General features: G+C 47.3%; 1 protein-coding gene across 5 annotated transcripts in view; it reads left to right on the forward strand.

The window, feature by feature from the left end:
- PCGF5 (polycomb group ring finger 5) overlaps nucleotides 1-25,930 on the forward strand; it is a 295,109-nt gene that overhangs the window by 43,951 nt on the left and 225,228 nt on the right. For 4 of the 5 annotated variants that reach the window (XM_029609855.1, XM_029609854.1, XM_029609859.1 and 1 more), the window contains one exon: nucleotides 12,707-12,856. The exons of the other annotated variant lie outside the window; for it this stretch is intronic. The gene's annotated coding sequence lies outside the window, so the exon portion shown is untranslated. The remainder of the gene's footprint in view (nucleotides 1-12,706; nucleotides 12,857-25,930) is intronic. 5 annotated transcript variants of the gene reach the window in all.

Here is a 25,930-nt window from a genome sequence, read left to right on the forward strand (position 1 = left end):
TATGGATTGTTTTCAATTGTACTAAATCATGCTGAAGACTCTCCATAGTTGTTAATCAAGTGTCTATTTGTCCCACCTTCCTGTCAAGAGAATTGACAGTTTCATCCATAATTGGTATCCGTTGTTTAATGTCCAAAGTAATATTCGTTAATGTTGAAATAGCTGACTCTAGAGAGACCAAAGTAGTCCATAAGGATTCCATAGTAATCACCAAGGTTTAACCAAAGATACACGGGAAACTGAGCATACCTTCGGGGCGCCATCTCCTGATCCCATAAGGGTAAAAACGCTGCCTCCAACTCCAGAGGGACCCGTTAAGTCGGTTAAACCTGAGGCCTGGCCAGGGCTCTCAAGTAACATGGCTGGGGGCTTCCCCCCTGCTCCTACGGAGCCCATTAGCCCAAGCTCTTACCCAGACTTTACAGTAACCCTCTAGTCAGGCTTACTAGGTTGAATCATCAATCCATCCGATAGAATATTAAATAGTGGAGAAGGCGTTATAGGTGCACTAGGACTCAGCGATAGTCCTTTAGCCAGCAACTCTGAAGTCTGCTATTAAGTTCACTTAGAGAATAGCCACTGCCATTAGCAATGGTTACATGGAATAGACTTAGTTTTTGGGTACTTGCCAGGTTCTTATGGCCTGGATTGGCCACTGTTGGAAACAGGATGCTGGGCTTGATGGACCCTTGGTCTGACCCAGTATGGCATTTTCTTATGTTCTTATGCTCTACCTCTGCTGTTTGCAGCGGTTGCTCCTTCCAACAGAGTTGTCGGTGGGGCTGCGAAGAAACTATCAATCCGAAGCTGGTGATCTTCCGACAAGGGAGAAGAAACTAAGTTCTCCCTAATCTTAGCTTTCCTTTTGGTGTGAGGCATTATTTCAAGGAAATATTAAACAAAGAAATAAAGAGCAGAGAGAGAGAGAGGGTTATAGGCATTTTGAAATAACCATGTTTTTAGGTCCCGTTTAAATTTCTTTGTTTCTAGAGTCAGTCTCAGGTAGAGAGTTCCATAGTCTCGGGCCTGAAATAAAGAACATACGGTCTGTTATTTTTGATAGATGTGTATTCTGTAATGATGGCACAGCTAGTAATCCTTTGTTTTGAGATCTTAATGATCTCTGAGGCTTGTATGGTTGTAACACTACCCCAACCAGACCAATGTAGTTAGAGTGGAGGGTGGTATGTTTAGTGTTAAAACCTTGTAATGGATTTGGGATTGCACAGGTAGCCAATGAAGCCCTAGCAGTGATTGTGAGATGTGATTGAATTTCCTGGATCCTGTTAAGAGTCTAGCTGTGTAGTTGTTTTTTTTTTTTTTTCTAGAAGATAGTTAGCTGCTCCGAGTAGAAGTGAGTTGCAGTAGTCTAGGTTTGAAAAAATGAGGGTTTGCAGGACCATCTCGAAGACTGCGTGAGTCAGCAACTGTTTCAGTCTATATGGTACGCGCGGTTTAGCAAGCCTGATTTGATTAATTTATTTATGTGCTTTTCCATTGATAGGTTCTCGTCAATCTGTATTCCTAAGTCCCGCACTTGGTCTGAGGGAGTAATCTTGAAGTTGCCCAGGTCTAGAGTCTGCAGAGTTGTTATAGGTGGGTTTCTTCTTAACAGAATTTCAGTTTTTAGTTGGTTTGAGCTTGAATAGTTCATGTTGTATAGCCTTCATGTGTGTTGCAAGAATCGGTATTGTATTTTCAACGGAGAAGGTGCATGGTATGTAGAATGGAATGTCATCGGCATAAAGGTAGGTGATTCCTAGATCAGATAGCAATTTATATAGTGGAAACATGTAGATATTGAATAGAATTACGGATAGTGCTAAACCCTGGAGGACACCTGCCTCGATTGGGAAGGTGTCAGACATATGGTTGCCCAGTTTGACTTGGAATGTTCTTTTTGATAGGAAGGAGAACCACTTTAATACATTAGTCAGTTCTGATTCTTCTCAGCTGATGGCATAGAAGGGTATGGGCAACAGTTTTAAAGGCTGCTGTTAGGTCAATTAGTACCAGAAAATAAGATTCATCATTGTTAAATCCCTGTAATATGGGGTCCATTAAGGATACAAGTAAAGTCTCGGTCGAGCAATTTTTTTTCTGAATCTGAATTGGTTTGATGGTAGAATGTGATGGTCATCATGACAGTCTTCCAGCTGTGATAAAACAGCTTTTTCAAGAATTTTAGATAAAAAGGGCAGGTTAGACATGGGTCGATAATTTTCCCAATTGTCAGAACTGCTGGCTTTATTTTTTAGGATAGGTTTTATCACTACTTGTTTCACCCTGTCTGGGACTAGACCTTCCACGAGAGATTGATTGATAAATGATGTGATTGTTGAAGTGATAATGCTCTGTATTTGTTTTAAGGAGCTAGCTGGAATGGTGTCGAGAGGGTGATTTGCGGGTTTTATTTTAAAAATGATTTACAGTTTAGAGGCCGTGCCGAAAGTGGTCCATTTAGCAGGTTCATGTTTTTCTTCTTGTTCTCTGGTTGGTGGGCAGACAGGGAATTGAGTTTTTAGTCTGGTTATTTTTTCTAACAAATGATTGGCGTATTCATTAGAATCATTTTTAGAGAAGCAGTTGTAGCTCGAGAAAGAAGAGGATGGGTCCTTGATTAGGTGTCCTGAAAGTCTCATCAATATACCTCTCTGTCTGCCTCTGTTCCTCAAGGTCTGTCATTCTGGCCTCCAGAGATCGGACTTGTTCTCTGAAAGGCAAGAGCTCTTTGCACAGGGTGCACACATACAACCTCTCACTGGTGGGTAAAAAAATCATACATGTGACACTTGATGCAAAAGATTGGAAAGCCCCCTCTTGCTGCTTTCATCTTACTTTTGTTGAGTTCCTAGTTACGTTTAGGTTGCTATGGGAGTTGGAATGTGTACAATTAAAATTCCTTTAAATGTATAGGTGTATTTACTAATTAATCTGGTAGTGACCTACCAGGGGATGATTAAACTCTTAAGGGCTGGTGGCAATAGTATGATTTAGATAAGAGGGGATGGTGCCGTATTGATTTCTTTCCCTCCCTAGGTCTGGATCGTCGTGAATGTCCTTGGCACTGGGGGTAACCCAGGAAGCAACCAGCATTGGTCAACTTCCTCTCATGGCTCCAAGCTCTGGAATGTACCAGCTTTGTCCGCGACACCCCCGAAGTGGCTCCGTACTTATGAGGCATTGATACCCGTTGACACCAAAGGCCCAAGGCAAACCCTACTGATAATGGTGCAAGCTACTGGCTCCCCTTGGGGCTCCGAAGAGAACCAGGTTATGCTGCCGCCTCCTTAAGCTGTACCATCAACAGCAGTCAAGGAGTTGAAGCGCAATGTGCGCCTAGCGGTGGGATAAGCCCTCCAGGGTCTCGAGCCACCAGCCCCCTTCAGTGTCCTCCCCCGCTTGCCGGAGCTGGCATCATCCATGCTAGCACCAGTGCTAGAGTGCCTGGATCTGCTCCTCAGTGCTCTGCTGATGCAACCCATGCCGATGCCCCGGAAACCCTCACGAGATGCACCGGTGAGGCCATGGTCTGAGACCATCCCCATTGCAGATTCTTCTGATGAGGAAGGGCTGTCGACCCCTGTGGTGAATCCCCTCCCGACTGGTCCTATGGCCACCGGGCCTCAGATTACTGGGACCCTCGACGCCCCCTGTGCCTACAGTGCTATCTGTGCTTGCAGGGTTATCCGTGCCCAGGATCATGCCCCAGGCTCCCCACCGGTATCACCAGGGAGTGAGGCTAACGCCCCTTATGAGAGCCTTCTGTCTTTTCCTCTGAGGAATTGCTTTCGGAACTCTCCCCTCCAGAGGACCTGACATTTGCAGGTTTTGAGGGCGATGGCAGAGTCGTCCCCTTCCAGTTCCTCACTGAGGAAGACTCTAGGCACAAGATGCTGGAGATCCTTCAGTTTGTGGATGCTCCAAAGGAAGTAGTTGCGTTCCAGTCCCTGCTATCTTCAAGGACTTGTACAGCAGGCTCTGGGAACATCCCATCTCGATCCTTCTGGTAAACAGGAAGACAGTTGCGGCATACCTAGTTCAATCATCTACAGGTTTTGACAGGTGCCACCTTCCACACCAGTCTGTGGTGGTGGAATCTGCTTTTAAAAAAAGCAAAAAGGTCTCGCACCCATGCCTCCGCTCCCCCAGGCCCTGAGCACAAGGCCCTTGATGCCCTGGACCGTAAGGGCTTCTAGGGGTCTATGTTGGTAGCCTGTATTGCTTGTTACCAACTATATATGGGCCAGTATTTCAGGAACCTCTGGAAGGAGGAGTTGGTGGACCGCATCCCTCAACAACTCTAGGAGGGCTTCCTGAAAGTTGTGCAGCAGGGATTGGAATGCGATAAGCATAAAGTTTGGTCCACATCTGGCTTTGAGACAGCAGCAAGGGTAGCCGCAGCAAGCATTGGGTCTCATATGGCATGGCTAAGGGCATCCCATCTCCGGCCCAAAGTACAAGACCATATTGCAAATCTCTTTGGTGACAAAATCAAGGAGGCAGTAGCGCAACTCTAAGACCATCATGAGACCTTGCAGCATCTCTCGGCTAGCACCTAGGACCCCCAGTCCTCAGGCAAAAAGCCATCGAGGCAGGGACCTTGATGACCATTTTACCAGCTGAGGAAGTACTATCCTCTGGCAAAGAGGACACAGCCACACCAAGGTCCCATCCTAGGCAACAGTGTGTTCCCAGAACTCAAGCACCCCTGCAATAGACCCCTGCAATGGTTTTTGACTGGCTGCGAGGGGATTTAAGCCAGTCAACAATACAGTCAATGGGGAGCCTTCTGGTCAGAGGTAGACTCATGGCCTTTGCAGACTGAGAGCTATCACCTCTGATTGGTGGATGTTCATCATCCACTGAGATCCTGCTGGACTCTCCACCATGCCCCTCTTGGAATTCTTCCAGGGATCGGGAAATACTTCTCAAAGAGCTCTCCGCCCTCACACTGGCCAGAGTGGTTGAGCCCGTTCCTCCCGATCAATGGGAAAGCGGCTTCTACTCAAGGTATTTCCTCATACCAAAGAGAACAGGTGGTCTTTGCCCGATTTTGGACTCGAGGGCTTTGAACAAATTCCTCATGCAAGAAAAGTTCAAAATGGTCTTGCTGGGTGCCCTTATTCCCATCCTACGCCGAGGAGACTGGCTTTTCTATCTCGAGTACAGAATGCCTATGCTCACATAGGGATTGACCATGCCCACTGGTGGAACCTCCGGTTTGTAGTGGGTGAGCATCATTTTCAGTACAGGGTACTGTCCTTTGGGCTAGCATCCGTGCCCCGCATTTTCACAAAATGCCTTGTGGCGGTGGCTGTGCATCTGCAAAGGCAGCGAGTGCAGGTGTTTCCCTATCTGGACGACTGGCTCATCAAGAGCCCCTTCAGGTAGGTGTTGCGATTTCTGCTTGCAGCTAGGCCGGGAGCAGCCTCTCACCTCCTTGCTTCTCAGTCTGCCTGCCTCATCACCATGCTTTCCGCATGGCTGAAGCCGCTGTCTTCTGCCCTTGTGGCCAGGAGGCCGCCGCCGAAGCTGCCTCTCATGCAGCGGATAGAGCCGCCATCATGGGACCTTCTCACGGCAGGGAGTGCCGCTATCGTTGCTACTTTTTAGGGTTAGGCTGCCGCCGGTATTTCTTCGTGGCCTGGAGGCCGCCGGTATCTTCCCTTCTGCGCGGCGGCAGGGGGCCTTATTTGCTCCTTCCCATGCGGCCCGGAGGCCGCCGACATCCATCCTTCTGTGTGGCGTGGAGCTGCCTCCAATCCCTCGGGCCTGCTTCCTCTCTGAGGTATGGCTGCTGATGTCCCTGGTCCTGCCTCTTAGGTGTGCGGCTGTGCTTCCTTCTGTCTTTTAAAGGGCCAGCTGTGGGCAGTCTTCCTGGCTCCTCCTAGTGATGTCATCCTGGGTTTTCCTCTTCAGCCCTATAAAAGGGCTTTGCCTTCAGTCCTTCAGGGGCCTTTGCAAGGAGTCAGTCATGGAGCTGGACTGCTCCTGGATCCTCCCTTCCAGCTCTTTGTTCCAGGAGTCTCCGATTTCCACCTCCGCTTCGTCAAGGCACTCTCTCACGACGAACAATTCCCTTGTCTTCCTTTGTGGTTCCTGATCCTTTGTCTGCATCTTCGTTCCATGTCCTGGTCTCTCGTCTGATCCCATGGCCTTATTTTCAGATGTCTTCGTCATCCAACCTTACTGATGTCCTCTCCTTCTGATCTTCCTGAAGTCCTCTCCTTCTGCTGTCCTGTCTCTCCTAAAGTCAGTCATCCAGTTATTCTGCCTCTCGGTGCCTCCTCGATGTACTTGGTTGAGTGACCTGGGGGCCCGAAGTCCAGATGTTCCAGATGTCTTGTTCACCAGCTCTCTCGACACCTCCTTGATGCTCTTGACAGAGTGTCCTGTGGCTTGAAGTCCTGACATCCAGACGTCTTCGGGTCCAGATATCCTCTGATTCGCCTGATGTCCTTGTCTTCAGATCCTTCGCTTTTAAGCGTTCACACCTTTTGGCTCCTTTTTCAGGGTAGCCTTCTTCTCGAATGTCCAGGTTCCGGATTTACCTCCTAGCGTGCTGCCATCCTCTGTTCAACTTTGGGATGACCTTCTGGTACGTCTTCCAGGCCGGGTCTGAAGCCTTCGCTTCTTCGGGTTGGCCTGTCAGGTGCATCGATCACCCCGGGGCACCGAAGCTCTGTCCAGGATGGCTGCTGCCACGAGTCATGGCTGGATTCCTATTCATGCTGAATTTTAACTCTTCTGTCATCTTTCCACTCATCACGTCTTCATCAATGTTCCTGATGTTCTCCTCCGCCTTGCTAAGTACCTTCGTCCGATCATGTCTTCAAGTATCGTCATCTGACCTAGTCTCCAGTCTTCAACTCTTGTCCAAGTCTTTGAGTTCCTATCTTATTCCAGTACCATCTTCTGTCCTCTATCTCTGTCCATCCTGACAGATTTGCCGTTCCCGTACAGCAGGTCTGAAAGGGCTATCGAGTAGCCGGAGGGCTACCCCAGAGACCAGCATTGCATTGTTGGGTTTCTTCTGATGCATCAGGTTTGGCAGAGGTCAGAGTCCCTGGTCTTCAGCCTGTCCGCAGACATGTCTCACCTGCCTCCACGCTTCTACGGAGCTCTCTGCAGTCGCACCGTGGTCCAGGGGCACACAACTCTCCCCAGAATCGGGATCGCTCCCTAGTGCTTCCGTAACAGCAGGGAGTGCTGCAGTCCTTGCAAATTACTATGTGGATCTTGCAGACCTTGGTGTTTTTAATCAATTACCCCCAAGTGCAAGCTGGTACCATCCCCACACCTGAGCTTTATAGGTGCTAGGTTAGACAACTCAAGCCCCAGGCATTTTTGCTCAGGGATCGAGCGATCAGCATGGCTTCTCTGGCAGGGACAATCTCGTAAAGTCGCCAGCTCTCAGCACGCACCATGTTACGCTTGCTGGGACACATGGCAGCCACCATCCATGTAAAACCCTTTGCTTGCCTACATATGTACAGGGCGCATTCAGGTCACCACATCATTCTGAAACTGTTGTGGTGGGTGTCCCTTCCCAATCTGGAGATGGGGGGGGGGGGGGGATGGGGGGTTCCTTTCCAAGCTTCCCCTAATAAAGTTGTGTTCACCACGGATGCCTCCCACTTGGGTTGGGGAGCACACATGGGGGACTTGCACACCCAGGGTTACTGGTCGGCTCAAGAGCTGAGGTACCAGATCAATTTCATGGAGCTACAAGCGATCCGCTATGCCCTGTGGGCATTTTGGGATCAACTGGATGGCAAGGTCATGCTAGGCCAGACCGACAATCAGGTAGCCATGAGGTACCTTAACAAGCAGGGAGGGAAGGGTTCATTCCTCCTTTGTAGAGATGTGCATTCGTTTATCACGAATTAGGCAATTTCAACAAAATTGCCTCATTCATAGGGGTTCGGGGGACCTGAACCATTAAACTGATTTTCCCCAAACTTCGGGGAAAATTCATTTTTTGGGTTAGTGCGGGGGGGGACCTTTAAAAAAAAAAAAACAAAAAAAACCCAACCCTTCAATTTTACAATCCCCCCACCAACCCGATCCCTCCCCAAGACTTACTAAAATTAGCCCTGCTGCTCCAGCGGGGTCCTGTGAGCGATCTCTCCCTCCATGCCGTCAGGCCTGCTACGAATCAAAATGGCGCCAATGGCACAGGGGCTACCGGTGCCATTGGTCAGCCCGTCACATGGTAGGAGCAATGGTCGGCCGGTGCCATCTTGTGCTCCTACCGTGTGACAGGGGGGTATCCTCCGCACCCTCTGATCTCCACGCTCCTGAAGCTCTAGCAGGACTGGGGGACCATAATTCTCATTGTGCCTTATTGACTTCAGCAGATCTCGTTCCCGCTTCTGCAGGATCCCTGTGAGACCCGATCTGTCTAGGAACGTCCCCAGCCCTAACACAGGATCAGGGAAGGCTGTGCCATCCCAACCTCCAAGTCTTATCCCTCATTGCTTGGATGTTGAAAGGGGTGATCTTATAGCCTCTAAATCTCTTAAAGGATGAATCTCGGGTTCTACTGGAGTCTAGGACACCTTCCACTAGGAAGTCTTACAGCCTAAAGTGGAAGAGATTTTCGGTGTGGTGTGACAGCCAGGGGTTGAATCCGTTCTTGTGTTCTACCGCCAAGCTGTTAGATTACCTGCTGCTTCTTTCAGATGCTGACTTGAAGACCTCCTCCGTCAGAGTGCATCTCAGTGCACCTGGAGCCTACCACTAAGCAGTGGATGGATCACCTATCTCAGTGCAGCCTATAGTGGGTCATTTCATGCAGTGCCTACTCCAGCTGAAACCTTCCTCCTCAGGCACCTTGTGGTTTCCTGGGACCTCAACGTGGTCTTGGCCCACTGGCTGAAGGCTCCCTTTGAGCTCTTGTGACCTAAAGTACCTGACCTGGAAGGTCACTTTCTTGGTGGCATCACCTCATACATGGTCAGCGAACATCAGGCACTAGTATCATATCCACCCTACACAAAGTTCTTCCATGATCAGGTGGTTCCCCACATGCACCCTAAGTTCCTACCGAAGGTGGTAACTGATTTCCATCAACCTTCTTTCCTAGGCCTCACTCGCACCAGGCAGTGCAAACTCTGCACAGCCTAGATTGCAAGAGGACCTTTGCATTCCACCTGGAACAAACAGCAGGCCACAGACAATCCACACAACTCTTCATTTCCTTCAACATAGATTGGGAATCGCTATATCCAAGTAGACCTCGTCTAACTGGCTCCCATCTCTTTCTGCTACGTGCAGGTGGGTCTACGGGTGGGGTGGGGGGGATAGGGCATGTCAAGGCTCATTCCATTCAAGCCATGGCGACTTCAGTGGCCCACTTATGTGCGGTCTACATGGATGAAATTTGCAAAGCGGTAACCTGGAGTTCCCTGCATACCTTTGCTTCACACTGCTGCTTGGACAGAGGTAGACATGACAGCCATTTCAGTCAGTTGGTCTTGCAGAACCTTTTCAGTAATTGAACCCAACTCTCCCGCCCTGATGCCCCTTGTTCAGGCTGGCTCCCTTTGTTGTCACCAGCATTAGTTTGTTGTGCCCGTTGGCACCTATTTATTTATTTATTTATATTCTTTTAATATACCGATGCTCAAGACCAGGTCTTATCGTACCGGTTTACAGTAAACAAGGGGTAACCAGTTAACAGAGCAAACAACAACAAAAGTTACATTATAACAGGGAATGTAGAACTAGGCTGTTAGAGAAAAAATAGGTTAAACAAATTCTAACAAATTTTAAAAATTAAGTTAAACAAATTCTAACTGGAGGGAAAGGCAACAGGAGGAGGGGGTGCTTACAGGATAAGAATTATGTACGATTTTATCTAGTATATGTGCAAAAATTATGTACGATTTTATCTAGTATATGTGCAAAATTAAGCATATTTACAAATGTACATAAAGAATATGAACTTAAGCAAATTATAAGATAGTGCAATTGGTTGGGCAACAGTTCCTTTGAGTTGCGGTAATGGACGCATCTGTGAGGTAAGAGACTGTGTGGGTGACCCAGAGGCTTTTTTTTTTTAGGGGTAGGCTTGGGCGAACAGCCAAGTTTTTAATTTTTTTCTGAACGTGATATGGTAATGTTCCTGGCGGAGATCTGGCGGGAGGGAGTTCCAGTGAAGAGGTCCAGCAGTTGATAGTGCCCGTTTTTCTATAGAGTTGTGACAAATAGATTACTTGGAGGGAATCTCTATATGCAGATCTGGTGGGTCTTGCAGAGGAGTGATGTCTGAGGGGTATGGTAAGTTGGATCGAGGATTCTTGAAATAAGGTTTTGTGGATAATGGTAAGTGTCTTGAAGAGAATTCTGTGGCGAATGGGTAGCCAGTGAAGTATTTTTAGAATCTGGGTGATGTGATCCATGCGGCGGGAGTTTGTGAGGATCCTGGCTGCTGCGTTTTGCAGCATTTGAAGAGGTTTGGTAGAAGAGGCCGGGAGACCAAGTAACAGCGCATTACAATAGTCTATCTTTGAGAATAGTATGGCTTGAAGGACCGAACGGTAGTCATGAAAGTGAAGGAGAGGTCTAAGTTGTTTTAATACCTGTAGTTTGTAAAAGCCTTCTTTGGTGGTGGTGTTGATGAATTTTTTAAAATTCATTCTGGAGTCTAGGAAGGCTCCAAGGTCTCTCACTTGATTTACTAGCGGTATGTTAGTATTGTTGGCTAGAATGTTATCATTAGGGGAAATGATTAGCAGTTCGGTCTTGGACGTATTGAGAACGAGGCAGAGACTTGTGAGAAGGAGGTTGATGGCGTGAAGGCAGCTATTCCAGTAGTTTAGCGTGTCTGAGACAGGTTCCTTGATGGGGATTAGGATCTGTACGTCGTCCGCATAGATGAAGTATGTGAGGTTGAGGTTATCGAGGAGTTGGCAAAGGGGAAGAAGATATATGTTGAATAGGGTCGGCGAGAGCGAGGAACCCTGGGGAACTCCTTGTTTGGCAGCTACCGGGTGCGACTCCTTGTTGGTTATTTTTACTTTGTAGTATTTATCGCTTAGAAAGGATTTTAGCCAGAGGAGAGCCGCACCTGAGATACCTATTTCCATGAGACGGTCGATGAGGATTGTGTGGTTCATTGTGTCGAACGCTGCAGAGATGTCTAGAAGAGCTAGAAGGTATGATTGACCTTTGTCGAGGCCCTAGTCAAGTGCTGCGTGTTCTTGTTCATACAGGAGCAGCCTATAGTTTGGTATTCACCCTCGTGAGGACTACCATCCTGCTTGTCCTAGGAGAAAGCAAGAGTTGCTTACCTGTAACAGGTGTTATCCTAGGACAGCAGGATGTTAGTCTTCAAACACATCTGCCACCCCACAGAGATAGGTTTCTAATAGTTTATTTTTTCAGTAGTTCTGTTATGAAACTGAAGACTGACCCCATGCAGATAGTGGCATGTTGGGCATGCTAAGTGCACCTAGTCAAAGATCTAGAAACTTTGACAGACGTTTTCTGAGCCAGGCTCTATCTGATGATGTCACCTACATGTGAAGACTAACATCCTACTGTCCTAGAACAGGTTACAGGTCAGCAACTCTGCTCCCCCCCCCCCCCCCCCCCCCTTGTCTTTTACACCCTCTGGCATCATCTTCTCGTCCCTACCCCTCACACACTCTGGGGCACATTCATATTTCCTTCCACCCATGGCACATTCAGCTGTTGCTTCTTCCTCCCCCTTCGCTACCCGGAGCTGCATATACCTGGTACTGTTTCTTCCTCTGCTTTCAGCTTGCTTCTGCAATGAGAACAGCACAAGGCCAGCAGCAGCCAGCGCATAGGCACTGCTGTCTGACATCCTCCTCTGGTTGGAGCAATTTTGCAGGCAAAAAGGAAAGGAACAAGACTGTTTACTACTCAACTTTTCATATCTGGCTCTTCTCGTGGCAAAGCTGGAGGTCAGCTATAGCACACCAGTTGGAAATGTTGCATTAGCTCACAGGTTCCATGCTGACTTTTATTAGTAAATCTGTTGTTACTTGCACATTAGTAGGGCTTGGGCCCAGCCATGAGAGAAGAGGAACTTGCTAATTTCTCTCCCCTCAGCCACCACTGAATGTTGCTTGCCCTCTGTTCCTAGAGGTGGTTATTCACCTTTGACCCAGGATCCAAAGAAAAGTGTTGCCACCGACTAGGGGGATGTTTAGAGAAGGAGCTGTTTTCAGGAATGCATGAGAAGCAGGATAGGTTTGAGGGTTGAATAAAATGAAGGATTGACTGTGGAAGAGGACGTAGGGGGGGATGACAGGTCACCTTGAGGATGTATGAAGAAAAGGGATAAACTGGATAGAATGTGAGAGGGGTGAGGGGCAGCTGAGGAGGATGTGAAAAAGGATGGATGGGTTAGAGAGGTAAAAGGAGTGGAGGTTGGGGAGGGGGGAATGAAGTGATAGAGAAGGAATTAACTGGAGTGCAGGGAGGGTGCGGAGTGATTGTTTTTAGTCATTCTCTACAGCCATGCAAATTTAAGTGCTAAAACGGGGTCGCATTGACTAAAGGTTTGGGAAGCTCAGCACTAAGGCTTTTCTCTCATTCTGTGGACTATAGGAAAATACCTTGCAAAATCAGGCCCAAAGTCACTAAGTGAATATTGTAAAAGTAAACCCTGAGCCTTGCTTCAACAATGTAGAACCCACGTTCTCAATTATCTTGCCCTCTCTTATAGATTAGGCCTGGCGTAAGGACTTTACCAATCAATTCATTGCTGACAAATACGCTGACTGTCTTTCTACGCCAGCAGAAAATCTTCTTGATGAATGTCAGCTTTACAAATTATAGCTAATGAATTACAACCCCCACTGGCTGACTACTAATGGTAAGTAGGAAACACTCCCTCAAAGTTGCTTTTCCCTTCCTAAACCAGTCCAAACACTAAAAGATAAAGCAAAATTGCTTACCTTGTAATAGATGTTATCCCAGGACAGCAGGATGTAGTTCTCACATATGGGTGACATCATTAGATGATACGGAAAACGTCTATCAAAAGTTTCTAGAAACTTTGGGCTGGCATACTGACCATGCCCAGCATGCCATGATATTCTCAGCCACAGGAGTCTCCCTTCAATCTCATTTGTAGCATTATGTGTGAGCTAAAAAAATTAAAATAATAAAATGTATCAGACCCAACTCCGCGGGGTGGCGGGTTCTGTGGCTAATACCCACTGGTCCCTTGTAATAAGACTCCAGTGGTGTTTGAAATGATGGAGTCAACCTCCTGCTGGGAAGTGGGGCATAGGGTTGATGGAAAGACCTCTGTTCTGTTGATTGACTTCAAAAATCCACTGCTGGACCAATTTGTGATGGTGGTTGGGTTTTTTGTTGTTTTGGCTGGCATGCATGTCCCCTTTGAGGTGGACGGTATGGACATGCTGAAGAAGCAGGTGGGTAATATCTTCTAGGTCTATAGAAGGGTCTCCTGGTGTCCCTTCTAGTTGATTTTCTTAGGGAGGATGGCTGATCCGATGGTAGTTTGGAGAGTTGGCGGAGTGTCTCGTGGTGATCCTTTAACTGAGAGACGGTAGCCTGAATCTTTTCTCCGAAAAGATTCTCTCCAGTACAAGGGAGATCTGCCAATCTTTCCTGAACTTCTTGTCTTAGGTCAGAGGCGAGTAGATGTTTCAAAAGCTGCCCGTACCTCGTGTTTACCAGATTCCAGCCCCTTTGCAATGAGTGTGTTCAAAGCCAGTTGTTGCTGAGGGAGATCATCGGCAATACCTTGAACTTGCTTCCACAAGTTTCTTTGGCACTGTGTCATATAAAGCTGGTACGCCGCAATACGAGATACCAGCATGGATCCCTGAAAAACCTCTCTTCCTAAGGTATCTAGGAACCGTTGCTCCTTTCTTGGTGGGACAGAAGAGTGAGGTTTCTGTTTCCTGGCTTTTTTCTGAGCCAATTCAATGACTACCGAGTGATGAGGCAGTTGGGGGCTTCTGGAAACCTGGGGCATGTTGCACCACATATGTGGCATCTGTTCTTCAATTCACCGCTTGTACTGAACATGGATATTCTCACATCCTTTGGAGTTATAAAAGGACTTCATGGATTGGGATTGCCATTACCGCCTTTGGTGCATCCATGAATTGAAGGACTTCTAGGGCCTTGTGTCCTCCTCAGTCATTAATTCAAAAGGAATTGTGTCCACCATTTCCTTAATGAAATTTGTAAAGGACAATTCTTCAGGAGGAGGACTCTCTCTTCTCTTCTGGTGGAGAAGGCTCAGATTGTAATTCTTCTGACTCAGTATCAGAATCTACATCCTTCCAGGGAGTATACTGAGGATAAAGCAATTCAGGATCCACTGGATGAATATGATGCTTTGTCTTAAAAGCAGATTTTGATAGAATCTGCTTTGGCAACATAGGAGGTAATGAAGGCATTGATGGAGAAATCGATGGGCCTCGATGTCTGGTGTCACCCGATGGACCGGGATGCATTGGCATCGAGGGATCTTTTGCTGGCATCGATGGTTTTTCCGGTATTAGATGACGATGAAGGCCCGATGGCCCTGGGATGGAATCAGAGTCCCTATCATTTTCCTCCGATGACCCAGGGATCGGAATGGAAGGAGTCACCGGTAGATGAGTCGGCGTCGATGGTTGCATCGGTGGTACTGGTGTCATCGGTGCCGGAGGAATTATTCCAATCAAGGCGTCGATTTTGTTCAGCAAAGGCTGAAATAGATGGATCAGATATTGATGCCGGTACCGATGGTACAGAAGGTGGTTAGAAGTTTCGAAAAGCCTTGACGATGGCCTGCTGGACCATGGTAGTCACCTCTTCCCTGGAAATTGGGACTGTGTCCACTGTCACTGGAGAAGGTAAGACTGGCGCTACTGGCATTTCCACGACTGAGCGTGGTGGCACATTCTAACACAGAGCCCTGTGGAGTGCGCCTCTGTTCCTTGGGTATGGTAGGGCAAGTTGGTTCCAGTACCCGGACTCGTTTGGGCATCGGTTCGATGTCCTTTGACGTCGACAACTGTGTCTTTCCATCCGATGGAAAGATGTCGATGGCGTCTTTTCTCTCTATGTTCCTTCGATGCAGAGGAAGATGCTATGGAGGACGCCGATGGAGTTGTGACGGACGGTCACCAGTCCTTTTTTTCTCCTCGATGCTTTGCGACCGAAGGAGGTGTTATTCTTGGAGACGATGTCTACAATGATGATGGGGTTTTCTTAAACAATTCTTCCATCTTGTCCAAACGGGCCCACCTCCCCTTTGGTGTCATCTGCGCACAGGTTGTACAAGCCCGGACATCGTGGCCTGATCCCAGGCACAACACACAAACATTGTGGGGGTCGGTAATTGACATAGTCCGGTTACAATCAGGACATTTCTTGAATCCGGAAGCCATTATAAAAAGTTAGGCCGAGTAACGGTCGATGACCGGCGGATACAGATTGTGAGGGTGACTGGAATTGACCGAAAAATGATTCAAAAATTGTGCCCACCGAAACTGTCGAAGGGAGACCCGATGACAATTAATTTGTGACTGAAAAAGTTTTCTTCCCTAAGGAAAAAAAAGTGAGGGAAAATTTCCCAGAGCTCCTAATCTGCTTTGCTTACAGCAAGGCGGAAAAAAAGAGACTGAAGGGAGACCCCTGTGGCTGAGAATATCATGGCATGCTCAGTGTGCCAGCCAAAAGGCTCTAGAAACTTGGCAGAAGTTTTCCGTATCAGGGCTCCATCTGATGATGTCACCCATATGTGAGGACTATCATCCTGCTTATCCTGGGATGAACAGCTTTTTCTATAGCGTGCTTCATTTACAGTAGATGCATTAGCTTTTCATTTTTCCCCTTTTCCTTCCCTGCCCCCATCTGCGTGTTTCCCAGAACCAAACACCACCTCCAATGCTACTGGAAACAGTCTCCACTTCTGTCTTCCCTCTGGCGCTAGTGCGCACACAAGGCCGCCAAGAGGTGGGCTGTGCGGGCGGGCTGACGTCAGAGGAGCGCGCGGCTGCTGGTGCCACAAGCCACCTGGGTTGTAATTTTGAACTGGTGGTGAGCGGTTTCTGTTTCACTCTGCGGCCAGGAAGCAGTAATTCAGTAGGACGCGTTTCAGGATACTAATGGCATCTGGGAAGCACAGCTGGAGTGGTAGGTAACTTAAGAGTCTTCATCCCTGTTCAGCTTCTAAAGAAGAAAAATGGCAAGATTTGTAACTCTATGCCCTTGTGAGGGATTCCCCGGCTAGGAGAAATGTGGCTTCTTCTGCTCTGGAGCTGTATTCTTAAGTCATCAGATATTATACTTTACTTGAATTTTGAATGCTGTGTGGTTCTGGCAGTGTACAGTACTGTACTTTTAACTATCTTGTATAACATGAGGAGTCAAGATCTGAGCTTGGCTCTTGCTATTCCCCCACAATAAAACCATACACAATCATTGGCGTTATAAAAGGCCGCAGTTTATTGAACATACCTGAGCCCTCACAACAAACATCATGCTGACATGTCAGCTGGAAAAATTCCCCACCCTCCCTTTTAGCTTAGACCCTCGCTCACCATCACTTCCCAGCGGTAAGTGAGATATTGCGCCGCTGCCCCCCCCCGTACTGACTTGTCCCCACCTCGTCCCAGCCATGGCCTTTGAGCTTTAGCCCCCTAGCTCATTCCGGCCTTCTCGTGCAGCAGCTCCCCCCACCCCCTTTAAACATCAAAAACTCTTTACAACATTGAACTTGGGCTCGGGTTTCTGCCACAAAACAAGGAAGTAACAATTTCTTTGTTCCCCCACTGCGCCCCTTTATCTGCTGGTGATTACCTCCTCAAATCCTTCTTGCAAGGCATTATTAAATAAGTCTAACCCGATGTCCGAAGGATACACCCAGTCGTTTCTGAAAAAACACTAACACATCAGCCGACCAGCCATGGTGCAATCAAAAGCCCCCTTGCGCTACTACCCACCTTCCCATCTGCCTGTTAACTTTTTTTTTTGACACCCTTCTTCCAAATTGGCTCCTTAAACTTAAAACGAACGATAATATCAGACCATCCCACCTGAACTCCTGGCCATTTTATAATTACCATCGCCAGGTCCTCTCTCATGGCTGCAATCAATTCCCTACACGATCTTTTGCCAATATCATCCCCCCCCCGCAAATGGATCAACAACATTTTTGGGACACTGCCCAATAAAACCTGCTCCTGCAAGAAGGGTAAGAGATCGTTCCAGGTCATACCCCATTTCCCCAACCATCGCATTCTCCAATGAAGTTTCTCCAGCTGCAAGTTCACTCCGTATGCCCGCTGCTCTGCCCAATGAATGAAAGAGTGGCCCACGACTGAACCACTACTGATTCTGTAAAAGAAGAAACCCCCGTTAATACCACTATACTATTTTTTTACACTTTTTTTAAAATTCCTAATGTAACGCCTGAAAGTCTCAGACTTCCATTGCCTTAATCTCTCCTTCCTCCAAACCGATTTCCACCACTTGTTGTAACCGCCCCTATTAGAAAGGAATGTGAACTGTATAAGCTCCCCCTAGTGTTTCCACTACCAGTTTTAGAAACTCATAAGCGGCGAACCATTCTCATGTACTAAGTAAGAACCTCCCACCTTAGGCATCGCCTGCTCATATCCCTGCAGGTTTCGAACCGGAGATACTAATTCATGCACCGCTCTACCCATTCTAATCCAACACCCTTTACCTAATTGATCCGTTTTAGACTTTTTAAAATATACACCTGCACTATCCCATTGAACCCACACATGGTTCAACATGAACCCTGCTGCAGCTTGCAAGCTAGCCACTAACTTGCGAAGTCACATGCCTCCAGAAAAGGCCACCCTAAACAATACCTCATACGCGGACCAACACACATCTTCCAAACACTTTGCCATGCTTACCAAATCATGGTACCGGATAGGACGCCTCTTATCTCAGCACCAAGCCCTCTCCCATTGCCACCCTTTAATACTCGTTTGACCCAAAAGCTTAATGCAAGGTTCCGCCTTCCTTTAATCTTCCGAAAGAAGGCAAATCCCGCTAAATGTGACTTTACCGTCGACAATGAATGGTCCCTGAACTTAGCCCATAAAATATATTGCACCACATACTCTTCTTTCACCGTGCCTCCATTCCATCCCCTTTTCCACAGAAACCTTGTCATCGCCCGATTGCCTGCAATATAAGCCGCCCAGGTATTCGCTGCGACTGACTTTTTTATTTTATCATTTCCCATTCCTCTTCTTCCCTATAGTCCACAGGTACTGGACACTTCTCAGTTTTCCTGGGTTCCTGGTGCCAGCGATCTGAAGACTTTCCACTTAAAAAAACACTATAGCACTGAAACATTACTAATCTCACTATCAGATACCGTACTGCGTGGATTCGACAGTGAAAAACACATCATGATACTACTAGATCTGTCCGCAGCATTTGACACAGTAAACCACGACATACTATTGAACAGACTGGAAGAAATTGGATTACAAAACAAAACAATTAAATGGTTCGTTTCCTACCCTAACAATAGATCCTATCAGGTACAGATAAAAAACTCAATATCAGACAAAATCACACTAAAGACAGGAGTCCCCCAGGGCTCAGCACTTTCAGCAACTCTATTTAACATTTACATGCTCCCCCTCTGCCACCTACTGGCTGGTCTAGGTGTCATACACTACATTTATGCTGACGACATTCAATTGATTCTACCAATTGAAGAATCAATTGAAAAAACTCTAAACTTCGCAATGCTATACCTAGACATAATAAAACAACTATTAAACCAAATGGAACTAGTAATCAACATTGAAAAAACAGAATTCATACATCTTGAACGAAAAAACATTGAAAGAATTCAAAATCCCATTCGACTTAAAAATGACAAATCAATAGACTTAACTGATAAAGCTAGAAACCTAGGAGTAATTATAGACACTGAACTGAGCCTTAAGCAACACATATCAATAAAAACAAGAGAAGGCTACGCCAAACTAATGATCCTTAGAAGACTAAAACCCTTATTAAATCAGGAACACTTTCGTACAGTACTACAAGCTTTAATATTTGCCAGCACGGACTACTGCAACACACTTTTCTTAGGATTACCATACACCACTATCAGAACGCTGCAAATACTACAGAACTCGGCTGCCAGAATACTTACTGGTAAAGGCAGAAGAGATCATATCACCCAAACTCTTGCAGATTTGCACTGGCTCCCAATAGAACAGAGAATTCAATTTAAAGCACTATGCACAGTTCATAAGCTAATAAACGACGAAAACTCGGACTGGCTAAACACCGCATTACGACTACATGTCCCCCAAAAAAACCTCAGATCAGCCAATAAAGCTCTACTAACCATACCCTCAGTCAGAACAGCAAAGTTAACCCAAGTTAGAGAGAGAGCACTATCTTTGGCAGGACCATTATTATGGAACACATTACCACTAGAATTAAGACTAATGAAAGAAATAAAACTCTTCAAAAAAGCATTTCACAGTGAGGTAACAGAATAACACATACTCAAAGCAGGAATTCACCAAGAAAAAGCAGTATTGCTTACTTTTGTTATTTTCTCACAATTTAAGTATAAATTATAAAGACAGTTAATAGTAAATGGTAATCACACCCTTTCCCATTTAGAGTATATTATCGAACTATGTTACCGTATTATAATGGCACCCTTTGGATAAATTAGAAACCACATATTTGTGCCTAACTGTAAACCGTTGTGATGGTGCTCCACTATACGACGGTATAGAAAAGTTTTTAAATAAATAAAATGAGAAAGGGCATCAGCTATAACATTCTCCACTCCTGGAACATGCTTAGCTGTAATCTGTACGTTCAACTTTAAACACAAACCTAATTGATGTAGCAAGGCAGAAACCATTAAACATTTTGCTGACAACCTATTTATCACCTGTACCACTCCCAGGTTGTCGCACCAAAACACGACTTTCTTATTGCTCAGCTCTGCACCCCAAATCTCCAGTGCCACAACTATTGGGAATAACTCTAGGAATGCGATATTCTTTGTAATGCCTGTTACCACCCAATCCTCCAGTCATGGCTCCATGCACCTTTTTCCTTGAAAGTACGCCCCAAAACCTGACGACCCTGCTGCATCCAAGAATAATTCCAATTCTCTATTGCTCACTGCTTTATCGGGCATAATTCGTACCCCATTAAAGTCCTCCAAGAATACTTCCCACACCTTTAACTCCTCGATTGCCCGCGTTACTCTGATATGATAGGCCGCTTTGACTCCAGCTGTGGCCGTGGACAGCCTCCTAATGAATGTCCTACCCATCGGAATAACTCTACACGCAAAGTTTAAAGCACTTATCAAAGATGCATTTTCTTCAGCATAATCTTCTTTGCCTGCCCCACTTCGCACACTAACGTCCTTAAATTACTAATCTCATCCTGAGGCAGCCTGGACACTAACTCCTGTGTCCAATTCGATTCCCAGAAAAGTTAACTTTGTGGTCTGCCCTTCTGTTTTATCCTGGGCTATGGGCACTCCCAGATTGTGCGCTGCAGCCAAAAACCCTTCGAGCAGTAACTTACACTATTTAGATGATTTGTTTGTCGGAGCAGTGTAACATACTACTATCCCCTGTCTTATTCTCCACTTCCCATTGTAAGTAGGTACTGAAAGCCTCAAAAAAAATGCGCAAGATATAGCACACCCCATTGGCAAACACCTATCCACAAAAACCTTCCCTTCAAAGGAAAACCCCAACAACGGCAAGCTCTCTGGGTGGATTGGAAGTAGTCTAAACGTGGACTCAATGTCCGCTTTGGCTAAGAGAGCCTCTTTTCCCACGGTTTGAACTAACTCAAACACATAATCAAAGGACGTACAGCGTACTGTACACTCGCTCCTGGGAATAAAATCATTAACGGATTTCGCCTTTTGTGTACAAGTTCAGGATCAACCTAAACTTTCCCGGAACCTTTTTAGGTATAACCACTAAACGGGATAAATGCATTTTTTTTTAAACTGAGGTTGACTGAAGGGTCCTGCTATGCACCCAAGCTCTATCTCCTCTTGTAATTTCTTAACAGCCATCTCCCTCAACCTCGCTACTGACCTAGCATTCCTAGCTTTAACCCCCCCCCCCCCCCATATAAGGTATTATAAATCCTTCTGAAAAACCCCTACCTAAAAACACTGCTGCCTTCCTGTTAGGATATGTTCTTAACCCCTTAAGCACCTCCCCTAACGCTATCGGCGAAAATGCCTTTGCAAACCTCACTTCATTGCTTTCCACCTCTCCTAGGGGCAACCCCCCTGACTAATGGGGCATTTACTAGCTGGGTGGGCGCCATTGCAGGCTGAGCAAGTGTGCCTGAACTTGCAATCCGGGAACATACAGGTAGTTTTATTACAACGCCAGCACACGTCTGTACCGACTCCTCTGGATTTAATTGTTGCCCCTCCCTTTGGTGTATTTCCAAAACTCCGAAAGGAATTAGATCCCGAACCCATGCTGCCCACCCCTCCTCCACTACCTACGCTTTTTAGGGCACCTGTACTTTTATTCGTCATCTGAGTTAGCCACAAGTTAATATCCTGTGTGCCCCATGACCTGTACTTGTTACCCTCCATCTTGTCCCAGAACCGCTCATCATATTTGAGCCAAGCCCAACCTTCATAATCCCTGAACACCCCCAGAATACTGTCGGCGTATGCCAGAGGCCCATATTGATGAGGCTCAAAATGACCTACTACGCTGGCCAAACGGAGAAATCCCCTTACCCAATTCAAAATATTCTTGGCAAACTTAGAACAGGAAGAAGAGTAGGATAAGGAGAGAGAAAAAGGACCTGTCTCCCTCCCTGTCTCCCTTCTAACAACAAAGGAAAATTGGTTCTTACCTGATCATTTTCGTTCCTGTAATACCACGGGTCAGTCCAGACTCCTGGGTTTGGCCCCCCCCCTCTAGCAGATAGAGACAGAAGTTTACCAAACTCCGCCTCATATAGTCTGGTGCCACCTACAGTCTGGCAGTATTATGCAATGTCAAAGCAGAATGGATCAAACAAAACCCAAACTATATATAGTAAACTAACAACCGCAAACTGGCAGAACCACCTCCAAATGGATACAGAACCCGTGCCAAGAAAAAAAGAACAATGTGAATTCAATCTGCCGAGAAATATCAGTAAAGAGAGCGGACTTTCCATTCCCTTCCAAGGAGAAAAAGGAGTGGGATTCTGGACTGATCCATGGTACTACAGGAACGAAAAATCAGGTAAGAACCAATTTTCCTTTCCCTGTACGTACCCGGATCAGTCCAGACTCCTGGGATGTACCAGAGCTTACTTATTCGGGATGGGATCCAGAGAGGCCCACTCTAAGCACTCCCTCTCCAAATCTGCCGGAACCTGGCCCCCGAACATCCAAGCGATAGTGTCTAGTGAAAGTATGCAAGGACTTCCACATAGCCGCCCTACAAATCTCCGGAGAAATCTGTTGACATTCCGCCCAGGATGTGGCCTGAGAACGAGTGGAATGAGCCCACAGACCTACGGGCGAAGATCTACCATCCAACAAATATGAAGAATTGATGGACTCCTTTATCCACCGAGTGATGGTAGTCTTGGAAGCCATATTGCCCCTTCGAGGTCCACTCCAGAGCATAAAAAGGTGATCCGATACTTGAAATGCATTAGTTACCTCCAGGTAGCACAGTAATTCTCTACGAACAGCGAGCTTCCGGAGATCCTTAGAGAAGGGGTCAGACCTATCCAAATCCAAAAATGACGGTAGCTCTGACTGATTTAAATGGAAGGAAGACACCACCTTAGGTAGGAATGAGGGAACCGTACGCAGAGAAACCCCAAACTCAGATTCGCAAAAAGGGCTCTCTACAAGGCACAGCCTGAAACTCAGACAGTCGGCGTGCCGACGCAATAGCCACCAAGAACACCACCTTCAAAGTAAAGTCCTTAAAGATTGCCCTACGCAGTGGTTCAAAAGGCGCCCGACACAAAGCCTTATGAACTAAATCAAATTCCAAGAGAGGCAGGGCTGGCGCACTGGAGGACGCAAATGCGAGACAGGGTGATTCGCCAAGGATGCTCCCTGGATGTTACCGCTTAAGGAACAGCGGGCTGCAACCTGTACACACAAGGAACTACACGACAATCCCTTCGCTAAACCAGCCTGAAGAAAGTTCAAAATTTCCGGAACGGTCGCTCGGGTAAGAACAATAGCTCTGTCGAGACACCAGGCCTCAAAGACCTTCCAGACCCTAACATAAGATAGGGACATAGAGGCTTTATGGGAGCGCAACAACGTAGTCACCACCGCATCAGAGTATCCCTGGCACTTCGGCCGCTTCCTCTCAAAAGTTAAGACGGGTCCCTCATGAAGCAGATGCGGCCTGTCCAGGAAACCACAACGGAGACGCTACCGCCAGATTCAACAGATCCGCAAACCAGGGGCGCCTTGGCCACGCGGGAGCTATTAGAATCACCTCAGACTGATGTAACTATTTGGCGAAGGACCCTGCCTATGAGAGGCCAAGGCGGGAACACAAAGCAGAACATCTGTTGGCCAGGGAAGGATCAGGGCGTCCACGCCCTCTGCACCCATATTCCTGCAACAAGCAAAGAAACGAGGAGCCTTGGCATTCTTGAACGTCACCATGAGATCCATCCCTGGAGTGTCCCACTGGGCACAAATGAACTGAAAGACATTGTCCATCAATTCCCATTCTCCTGGGTCGAGAAGATGGCGACTGAGGAAGTATGCCTGAACATTCTCCACCCTGGCAATGTGACCAGCCGCTATGCAGGCCAGGTTTTGTTCTGCCCACTGAATCAAGGGACGAGCTTCCAGAGCTACTGGATGACTTCTGGTTCCGCTTTGACGGTTGATATAAGCCACCGTGGTTGCATTGTCGGAAAGGACTGACCGCCTTGCCGTTGAGAAGCTGAAAGAATGCCTGTAGCCCCAATTGGACTGCTCTGGTCTCCAGACAATTGATGGACCAACGAGCTTCCTCCAGGGACCAAAGCCCCTGTACCGATTTTCTCAAACACACTGCTCCCCAACCGGACAAGCTGGCATCCGTAGTGATCACCGTCCAGATCGGAACTACCAAGGGAACTCCCTGCCGCAAATGGACTGGGGATAACCACCAACCCAGGCTGGACCGAGCCTTCTCAGTTAGCGGCAGAGCGAGATGGAACTGTTCCGAAATCGGATTTCAATGGGACAGCAATGCTGATTGTAAAGGCGCATATGAGCGAAAGCCCACGGAACCATTTCCAGCGTCCAAGTCATGAAGCCCAGGACCTGAAGGTAATCCCAGACCGTCAGAACAGGTTTGGATAACAAGGCTTAGATTTGGCCTTGGAGTTTGAGCATACGATCCTCCGGGTGGAACACGGTCCCTTGACTTGTGTTGAACAAAGCTCCCAAAAACTCCAGTGACTGAGAAGGTACCAGATGGCTCTTGGCCTCATTTACCCAGCCTAGCGATCTCAACAACTGAAGTACCTGGCGAATCGCCTCCTGGCAGATCACTTTCGCGCGAATCAGCTAATCGTCCAGGTAAGGATGAACTAACAATCCTTCCCTGCGCAACTGAACAGCTAACACCACCATAATCTTGGTGAAACTCCTGGGAGCAGTGGCTAGTCCCAATGGCAGCGCCTGAAACTGATAATGCTGCCCCAGCACGGAGAATCTTAGAACAGTTGATGAGCTGCCCGTATCCAGATGTGTAAATATGCTTCGGTTAGATCTAGGGACACAAGGAACTCCCCTGGTCGGACCGTCGCAATTACTGAGTGTAACGTCTCCATACGGAACTGAGGGATCTGCAGACATCTGTTGACCTTTTTCAAATTGAGGATGGGTCGGAAGGTTCCCTCTCTTTTGGGTACTACGAAGTAAATGGAGTAACGGCCTCTTCGAAGCTCCGCGGAGGGCACCGGGACGATGGCGCCAAGGTCGAGGAGACGCTGTAAAGTCTCCTTGACCGCCTGGCGTTTTGCTGCCAGACCACAGGGTGAAACCAGGAACAGTCGGCAGGGTTGGTGTGCAAAATCTAACGCATAACTATGTCTTATCACTGCGAGGACCCACTGATCCGATGTGATTTTGGCTCATTCCTCGTAAAATAGGGACAGACTGCTTCCCACTACTGGAACAGAGGAATGGACCGGTTGCACATCATTGTGAGGGCTTACCGCCCGGCCTACCGAAACGGCACCCACGAAAGGACAGAGTATGTCTACTGTCTGCTGCCATTGTGCTGAAATGAAGAAACGGACCCCGGGAGGTCCGAGGTCTCAGACCGCCACGAAATCGAGATCTGGAAGCAAAGGACCCTCTCGACTTTGGTCTATCTTCTGGCAACCGATGTACCTTATTTTCTCCTAAAGACTGAATCAGATCTTCCAGCTCCTTGCCAAACAGCAGCTTACCCTTAAACGGTAAAGATCCCAGCTGAGATTTTGATGACACATCCGCTGCCCAGTTACGGAGCCAGAACAAGGGCCGTGCTGACACAGCCAACACCATGGATCTAGCTGATATGCGAAGCAAATTATAGAAGGCATCTGCACTGTAGGCAATCATGGCCTCAAGCCTACCCGCCTGACTCACTTCCTCCGGGGAGAGAGAATCATTGGCTAGCAGCTGTTGGACCCAGCGAAAACCTGCGCTTACGGAAAAATTACTACACATGGCCGCACAGATTCCCAGGGCGGAAACCTCGAAGTTCTTAAGCTGAAGCTCCAGCTTACGATTTTGCAGGTCCTTAAGGGCTGTCCCCCCGGTAACCGGGATGGTAGTCTTCTTTGTGACCACTGCCACCGCAGCAATCACCTTGGGTACCCTTAACAGTTCCAAGGCCTCTTCTGGCAGGGGATAGAGCTTATCCATTGCCTTCACGACTTT

Source organism: Rhinatrema bivittatum, chromosome 7, assembly GCF_901001135.1.
Source record: "Rhinatrema bivittatum chromosome 7, aRhiBiv1.1, whole genome shotgun sequence".
Lineage (NCBI taxonomy): Eukaryota > Metazoa > Chordata > Amphibia > Gymnophiona > Rhinatrematidae > Rhinatrema > Rhinatrema bivittatum.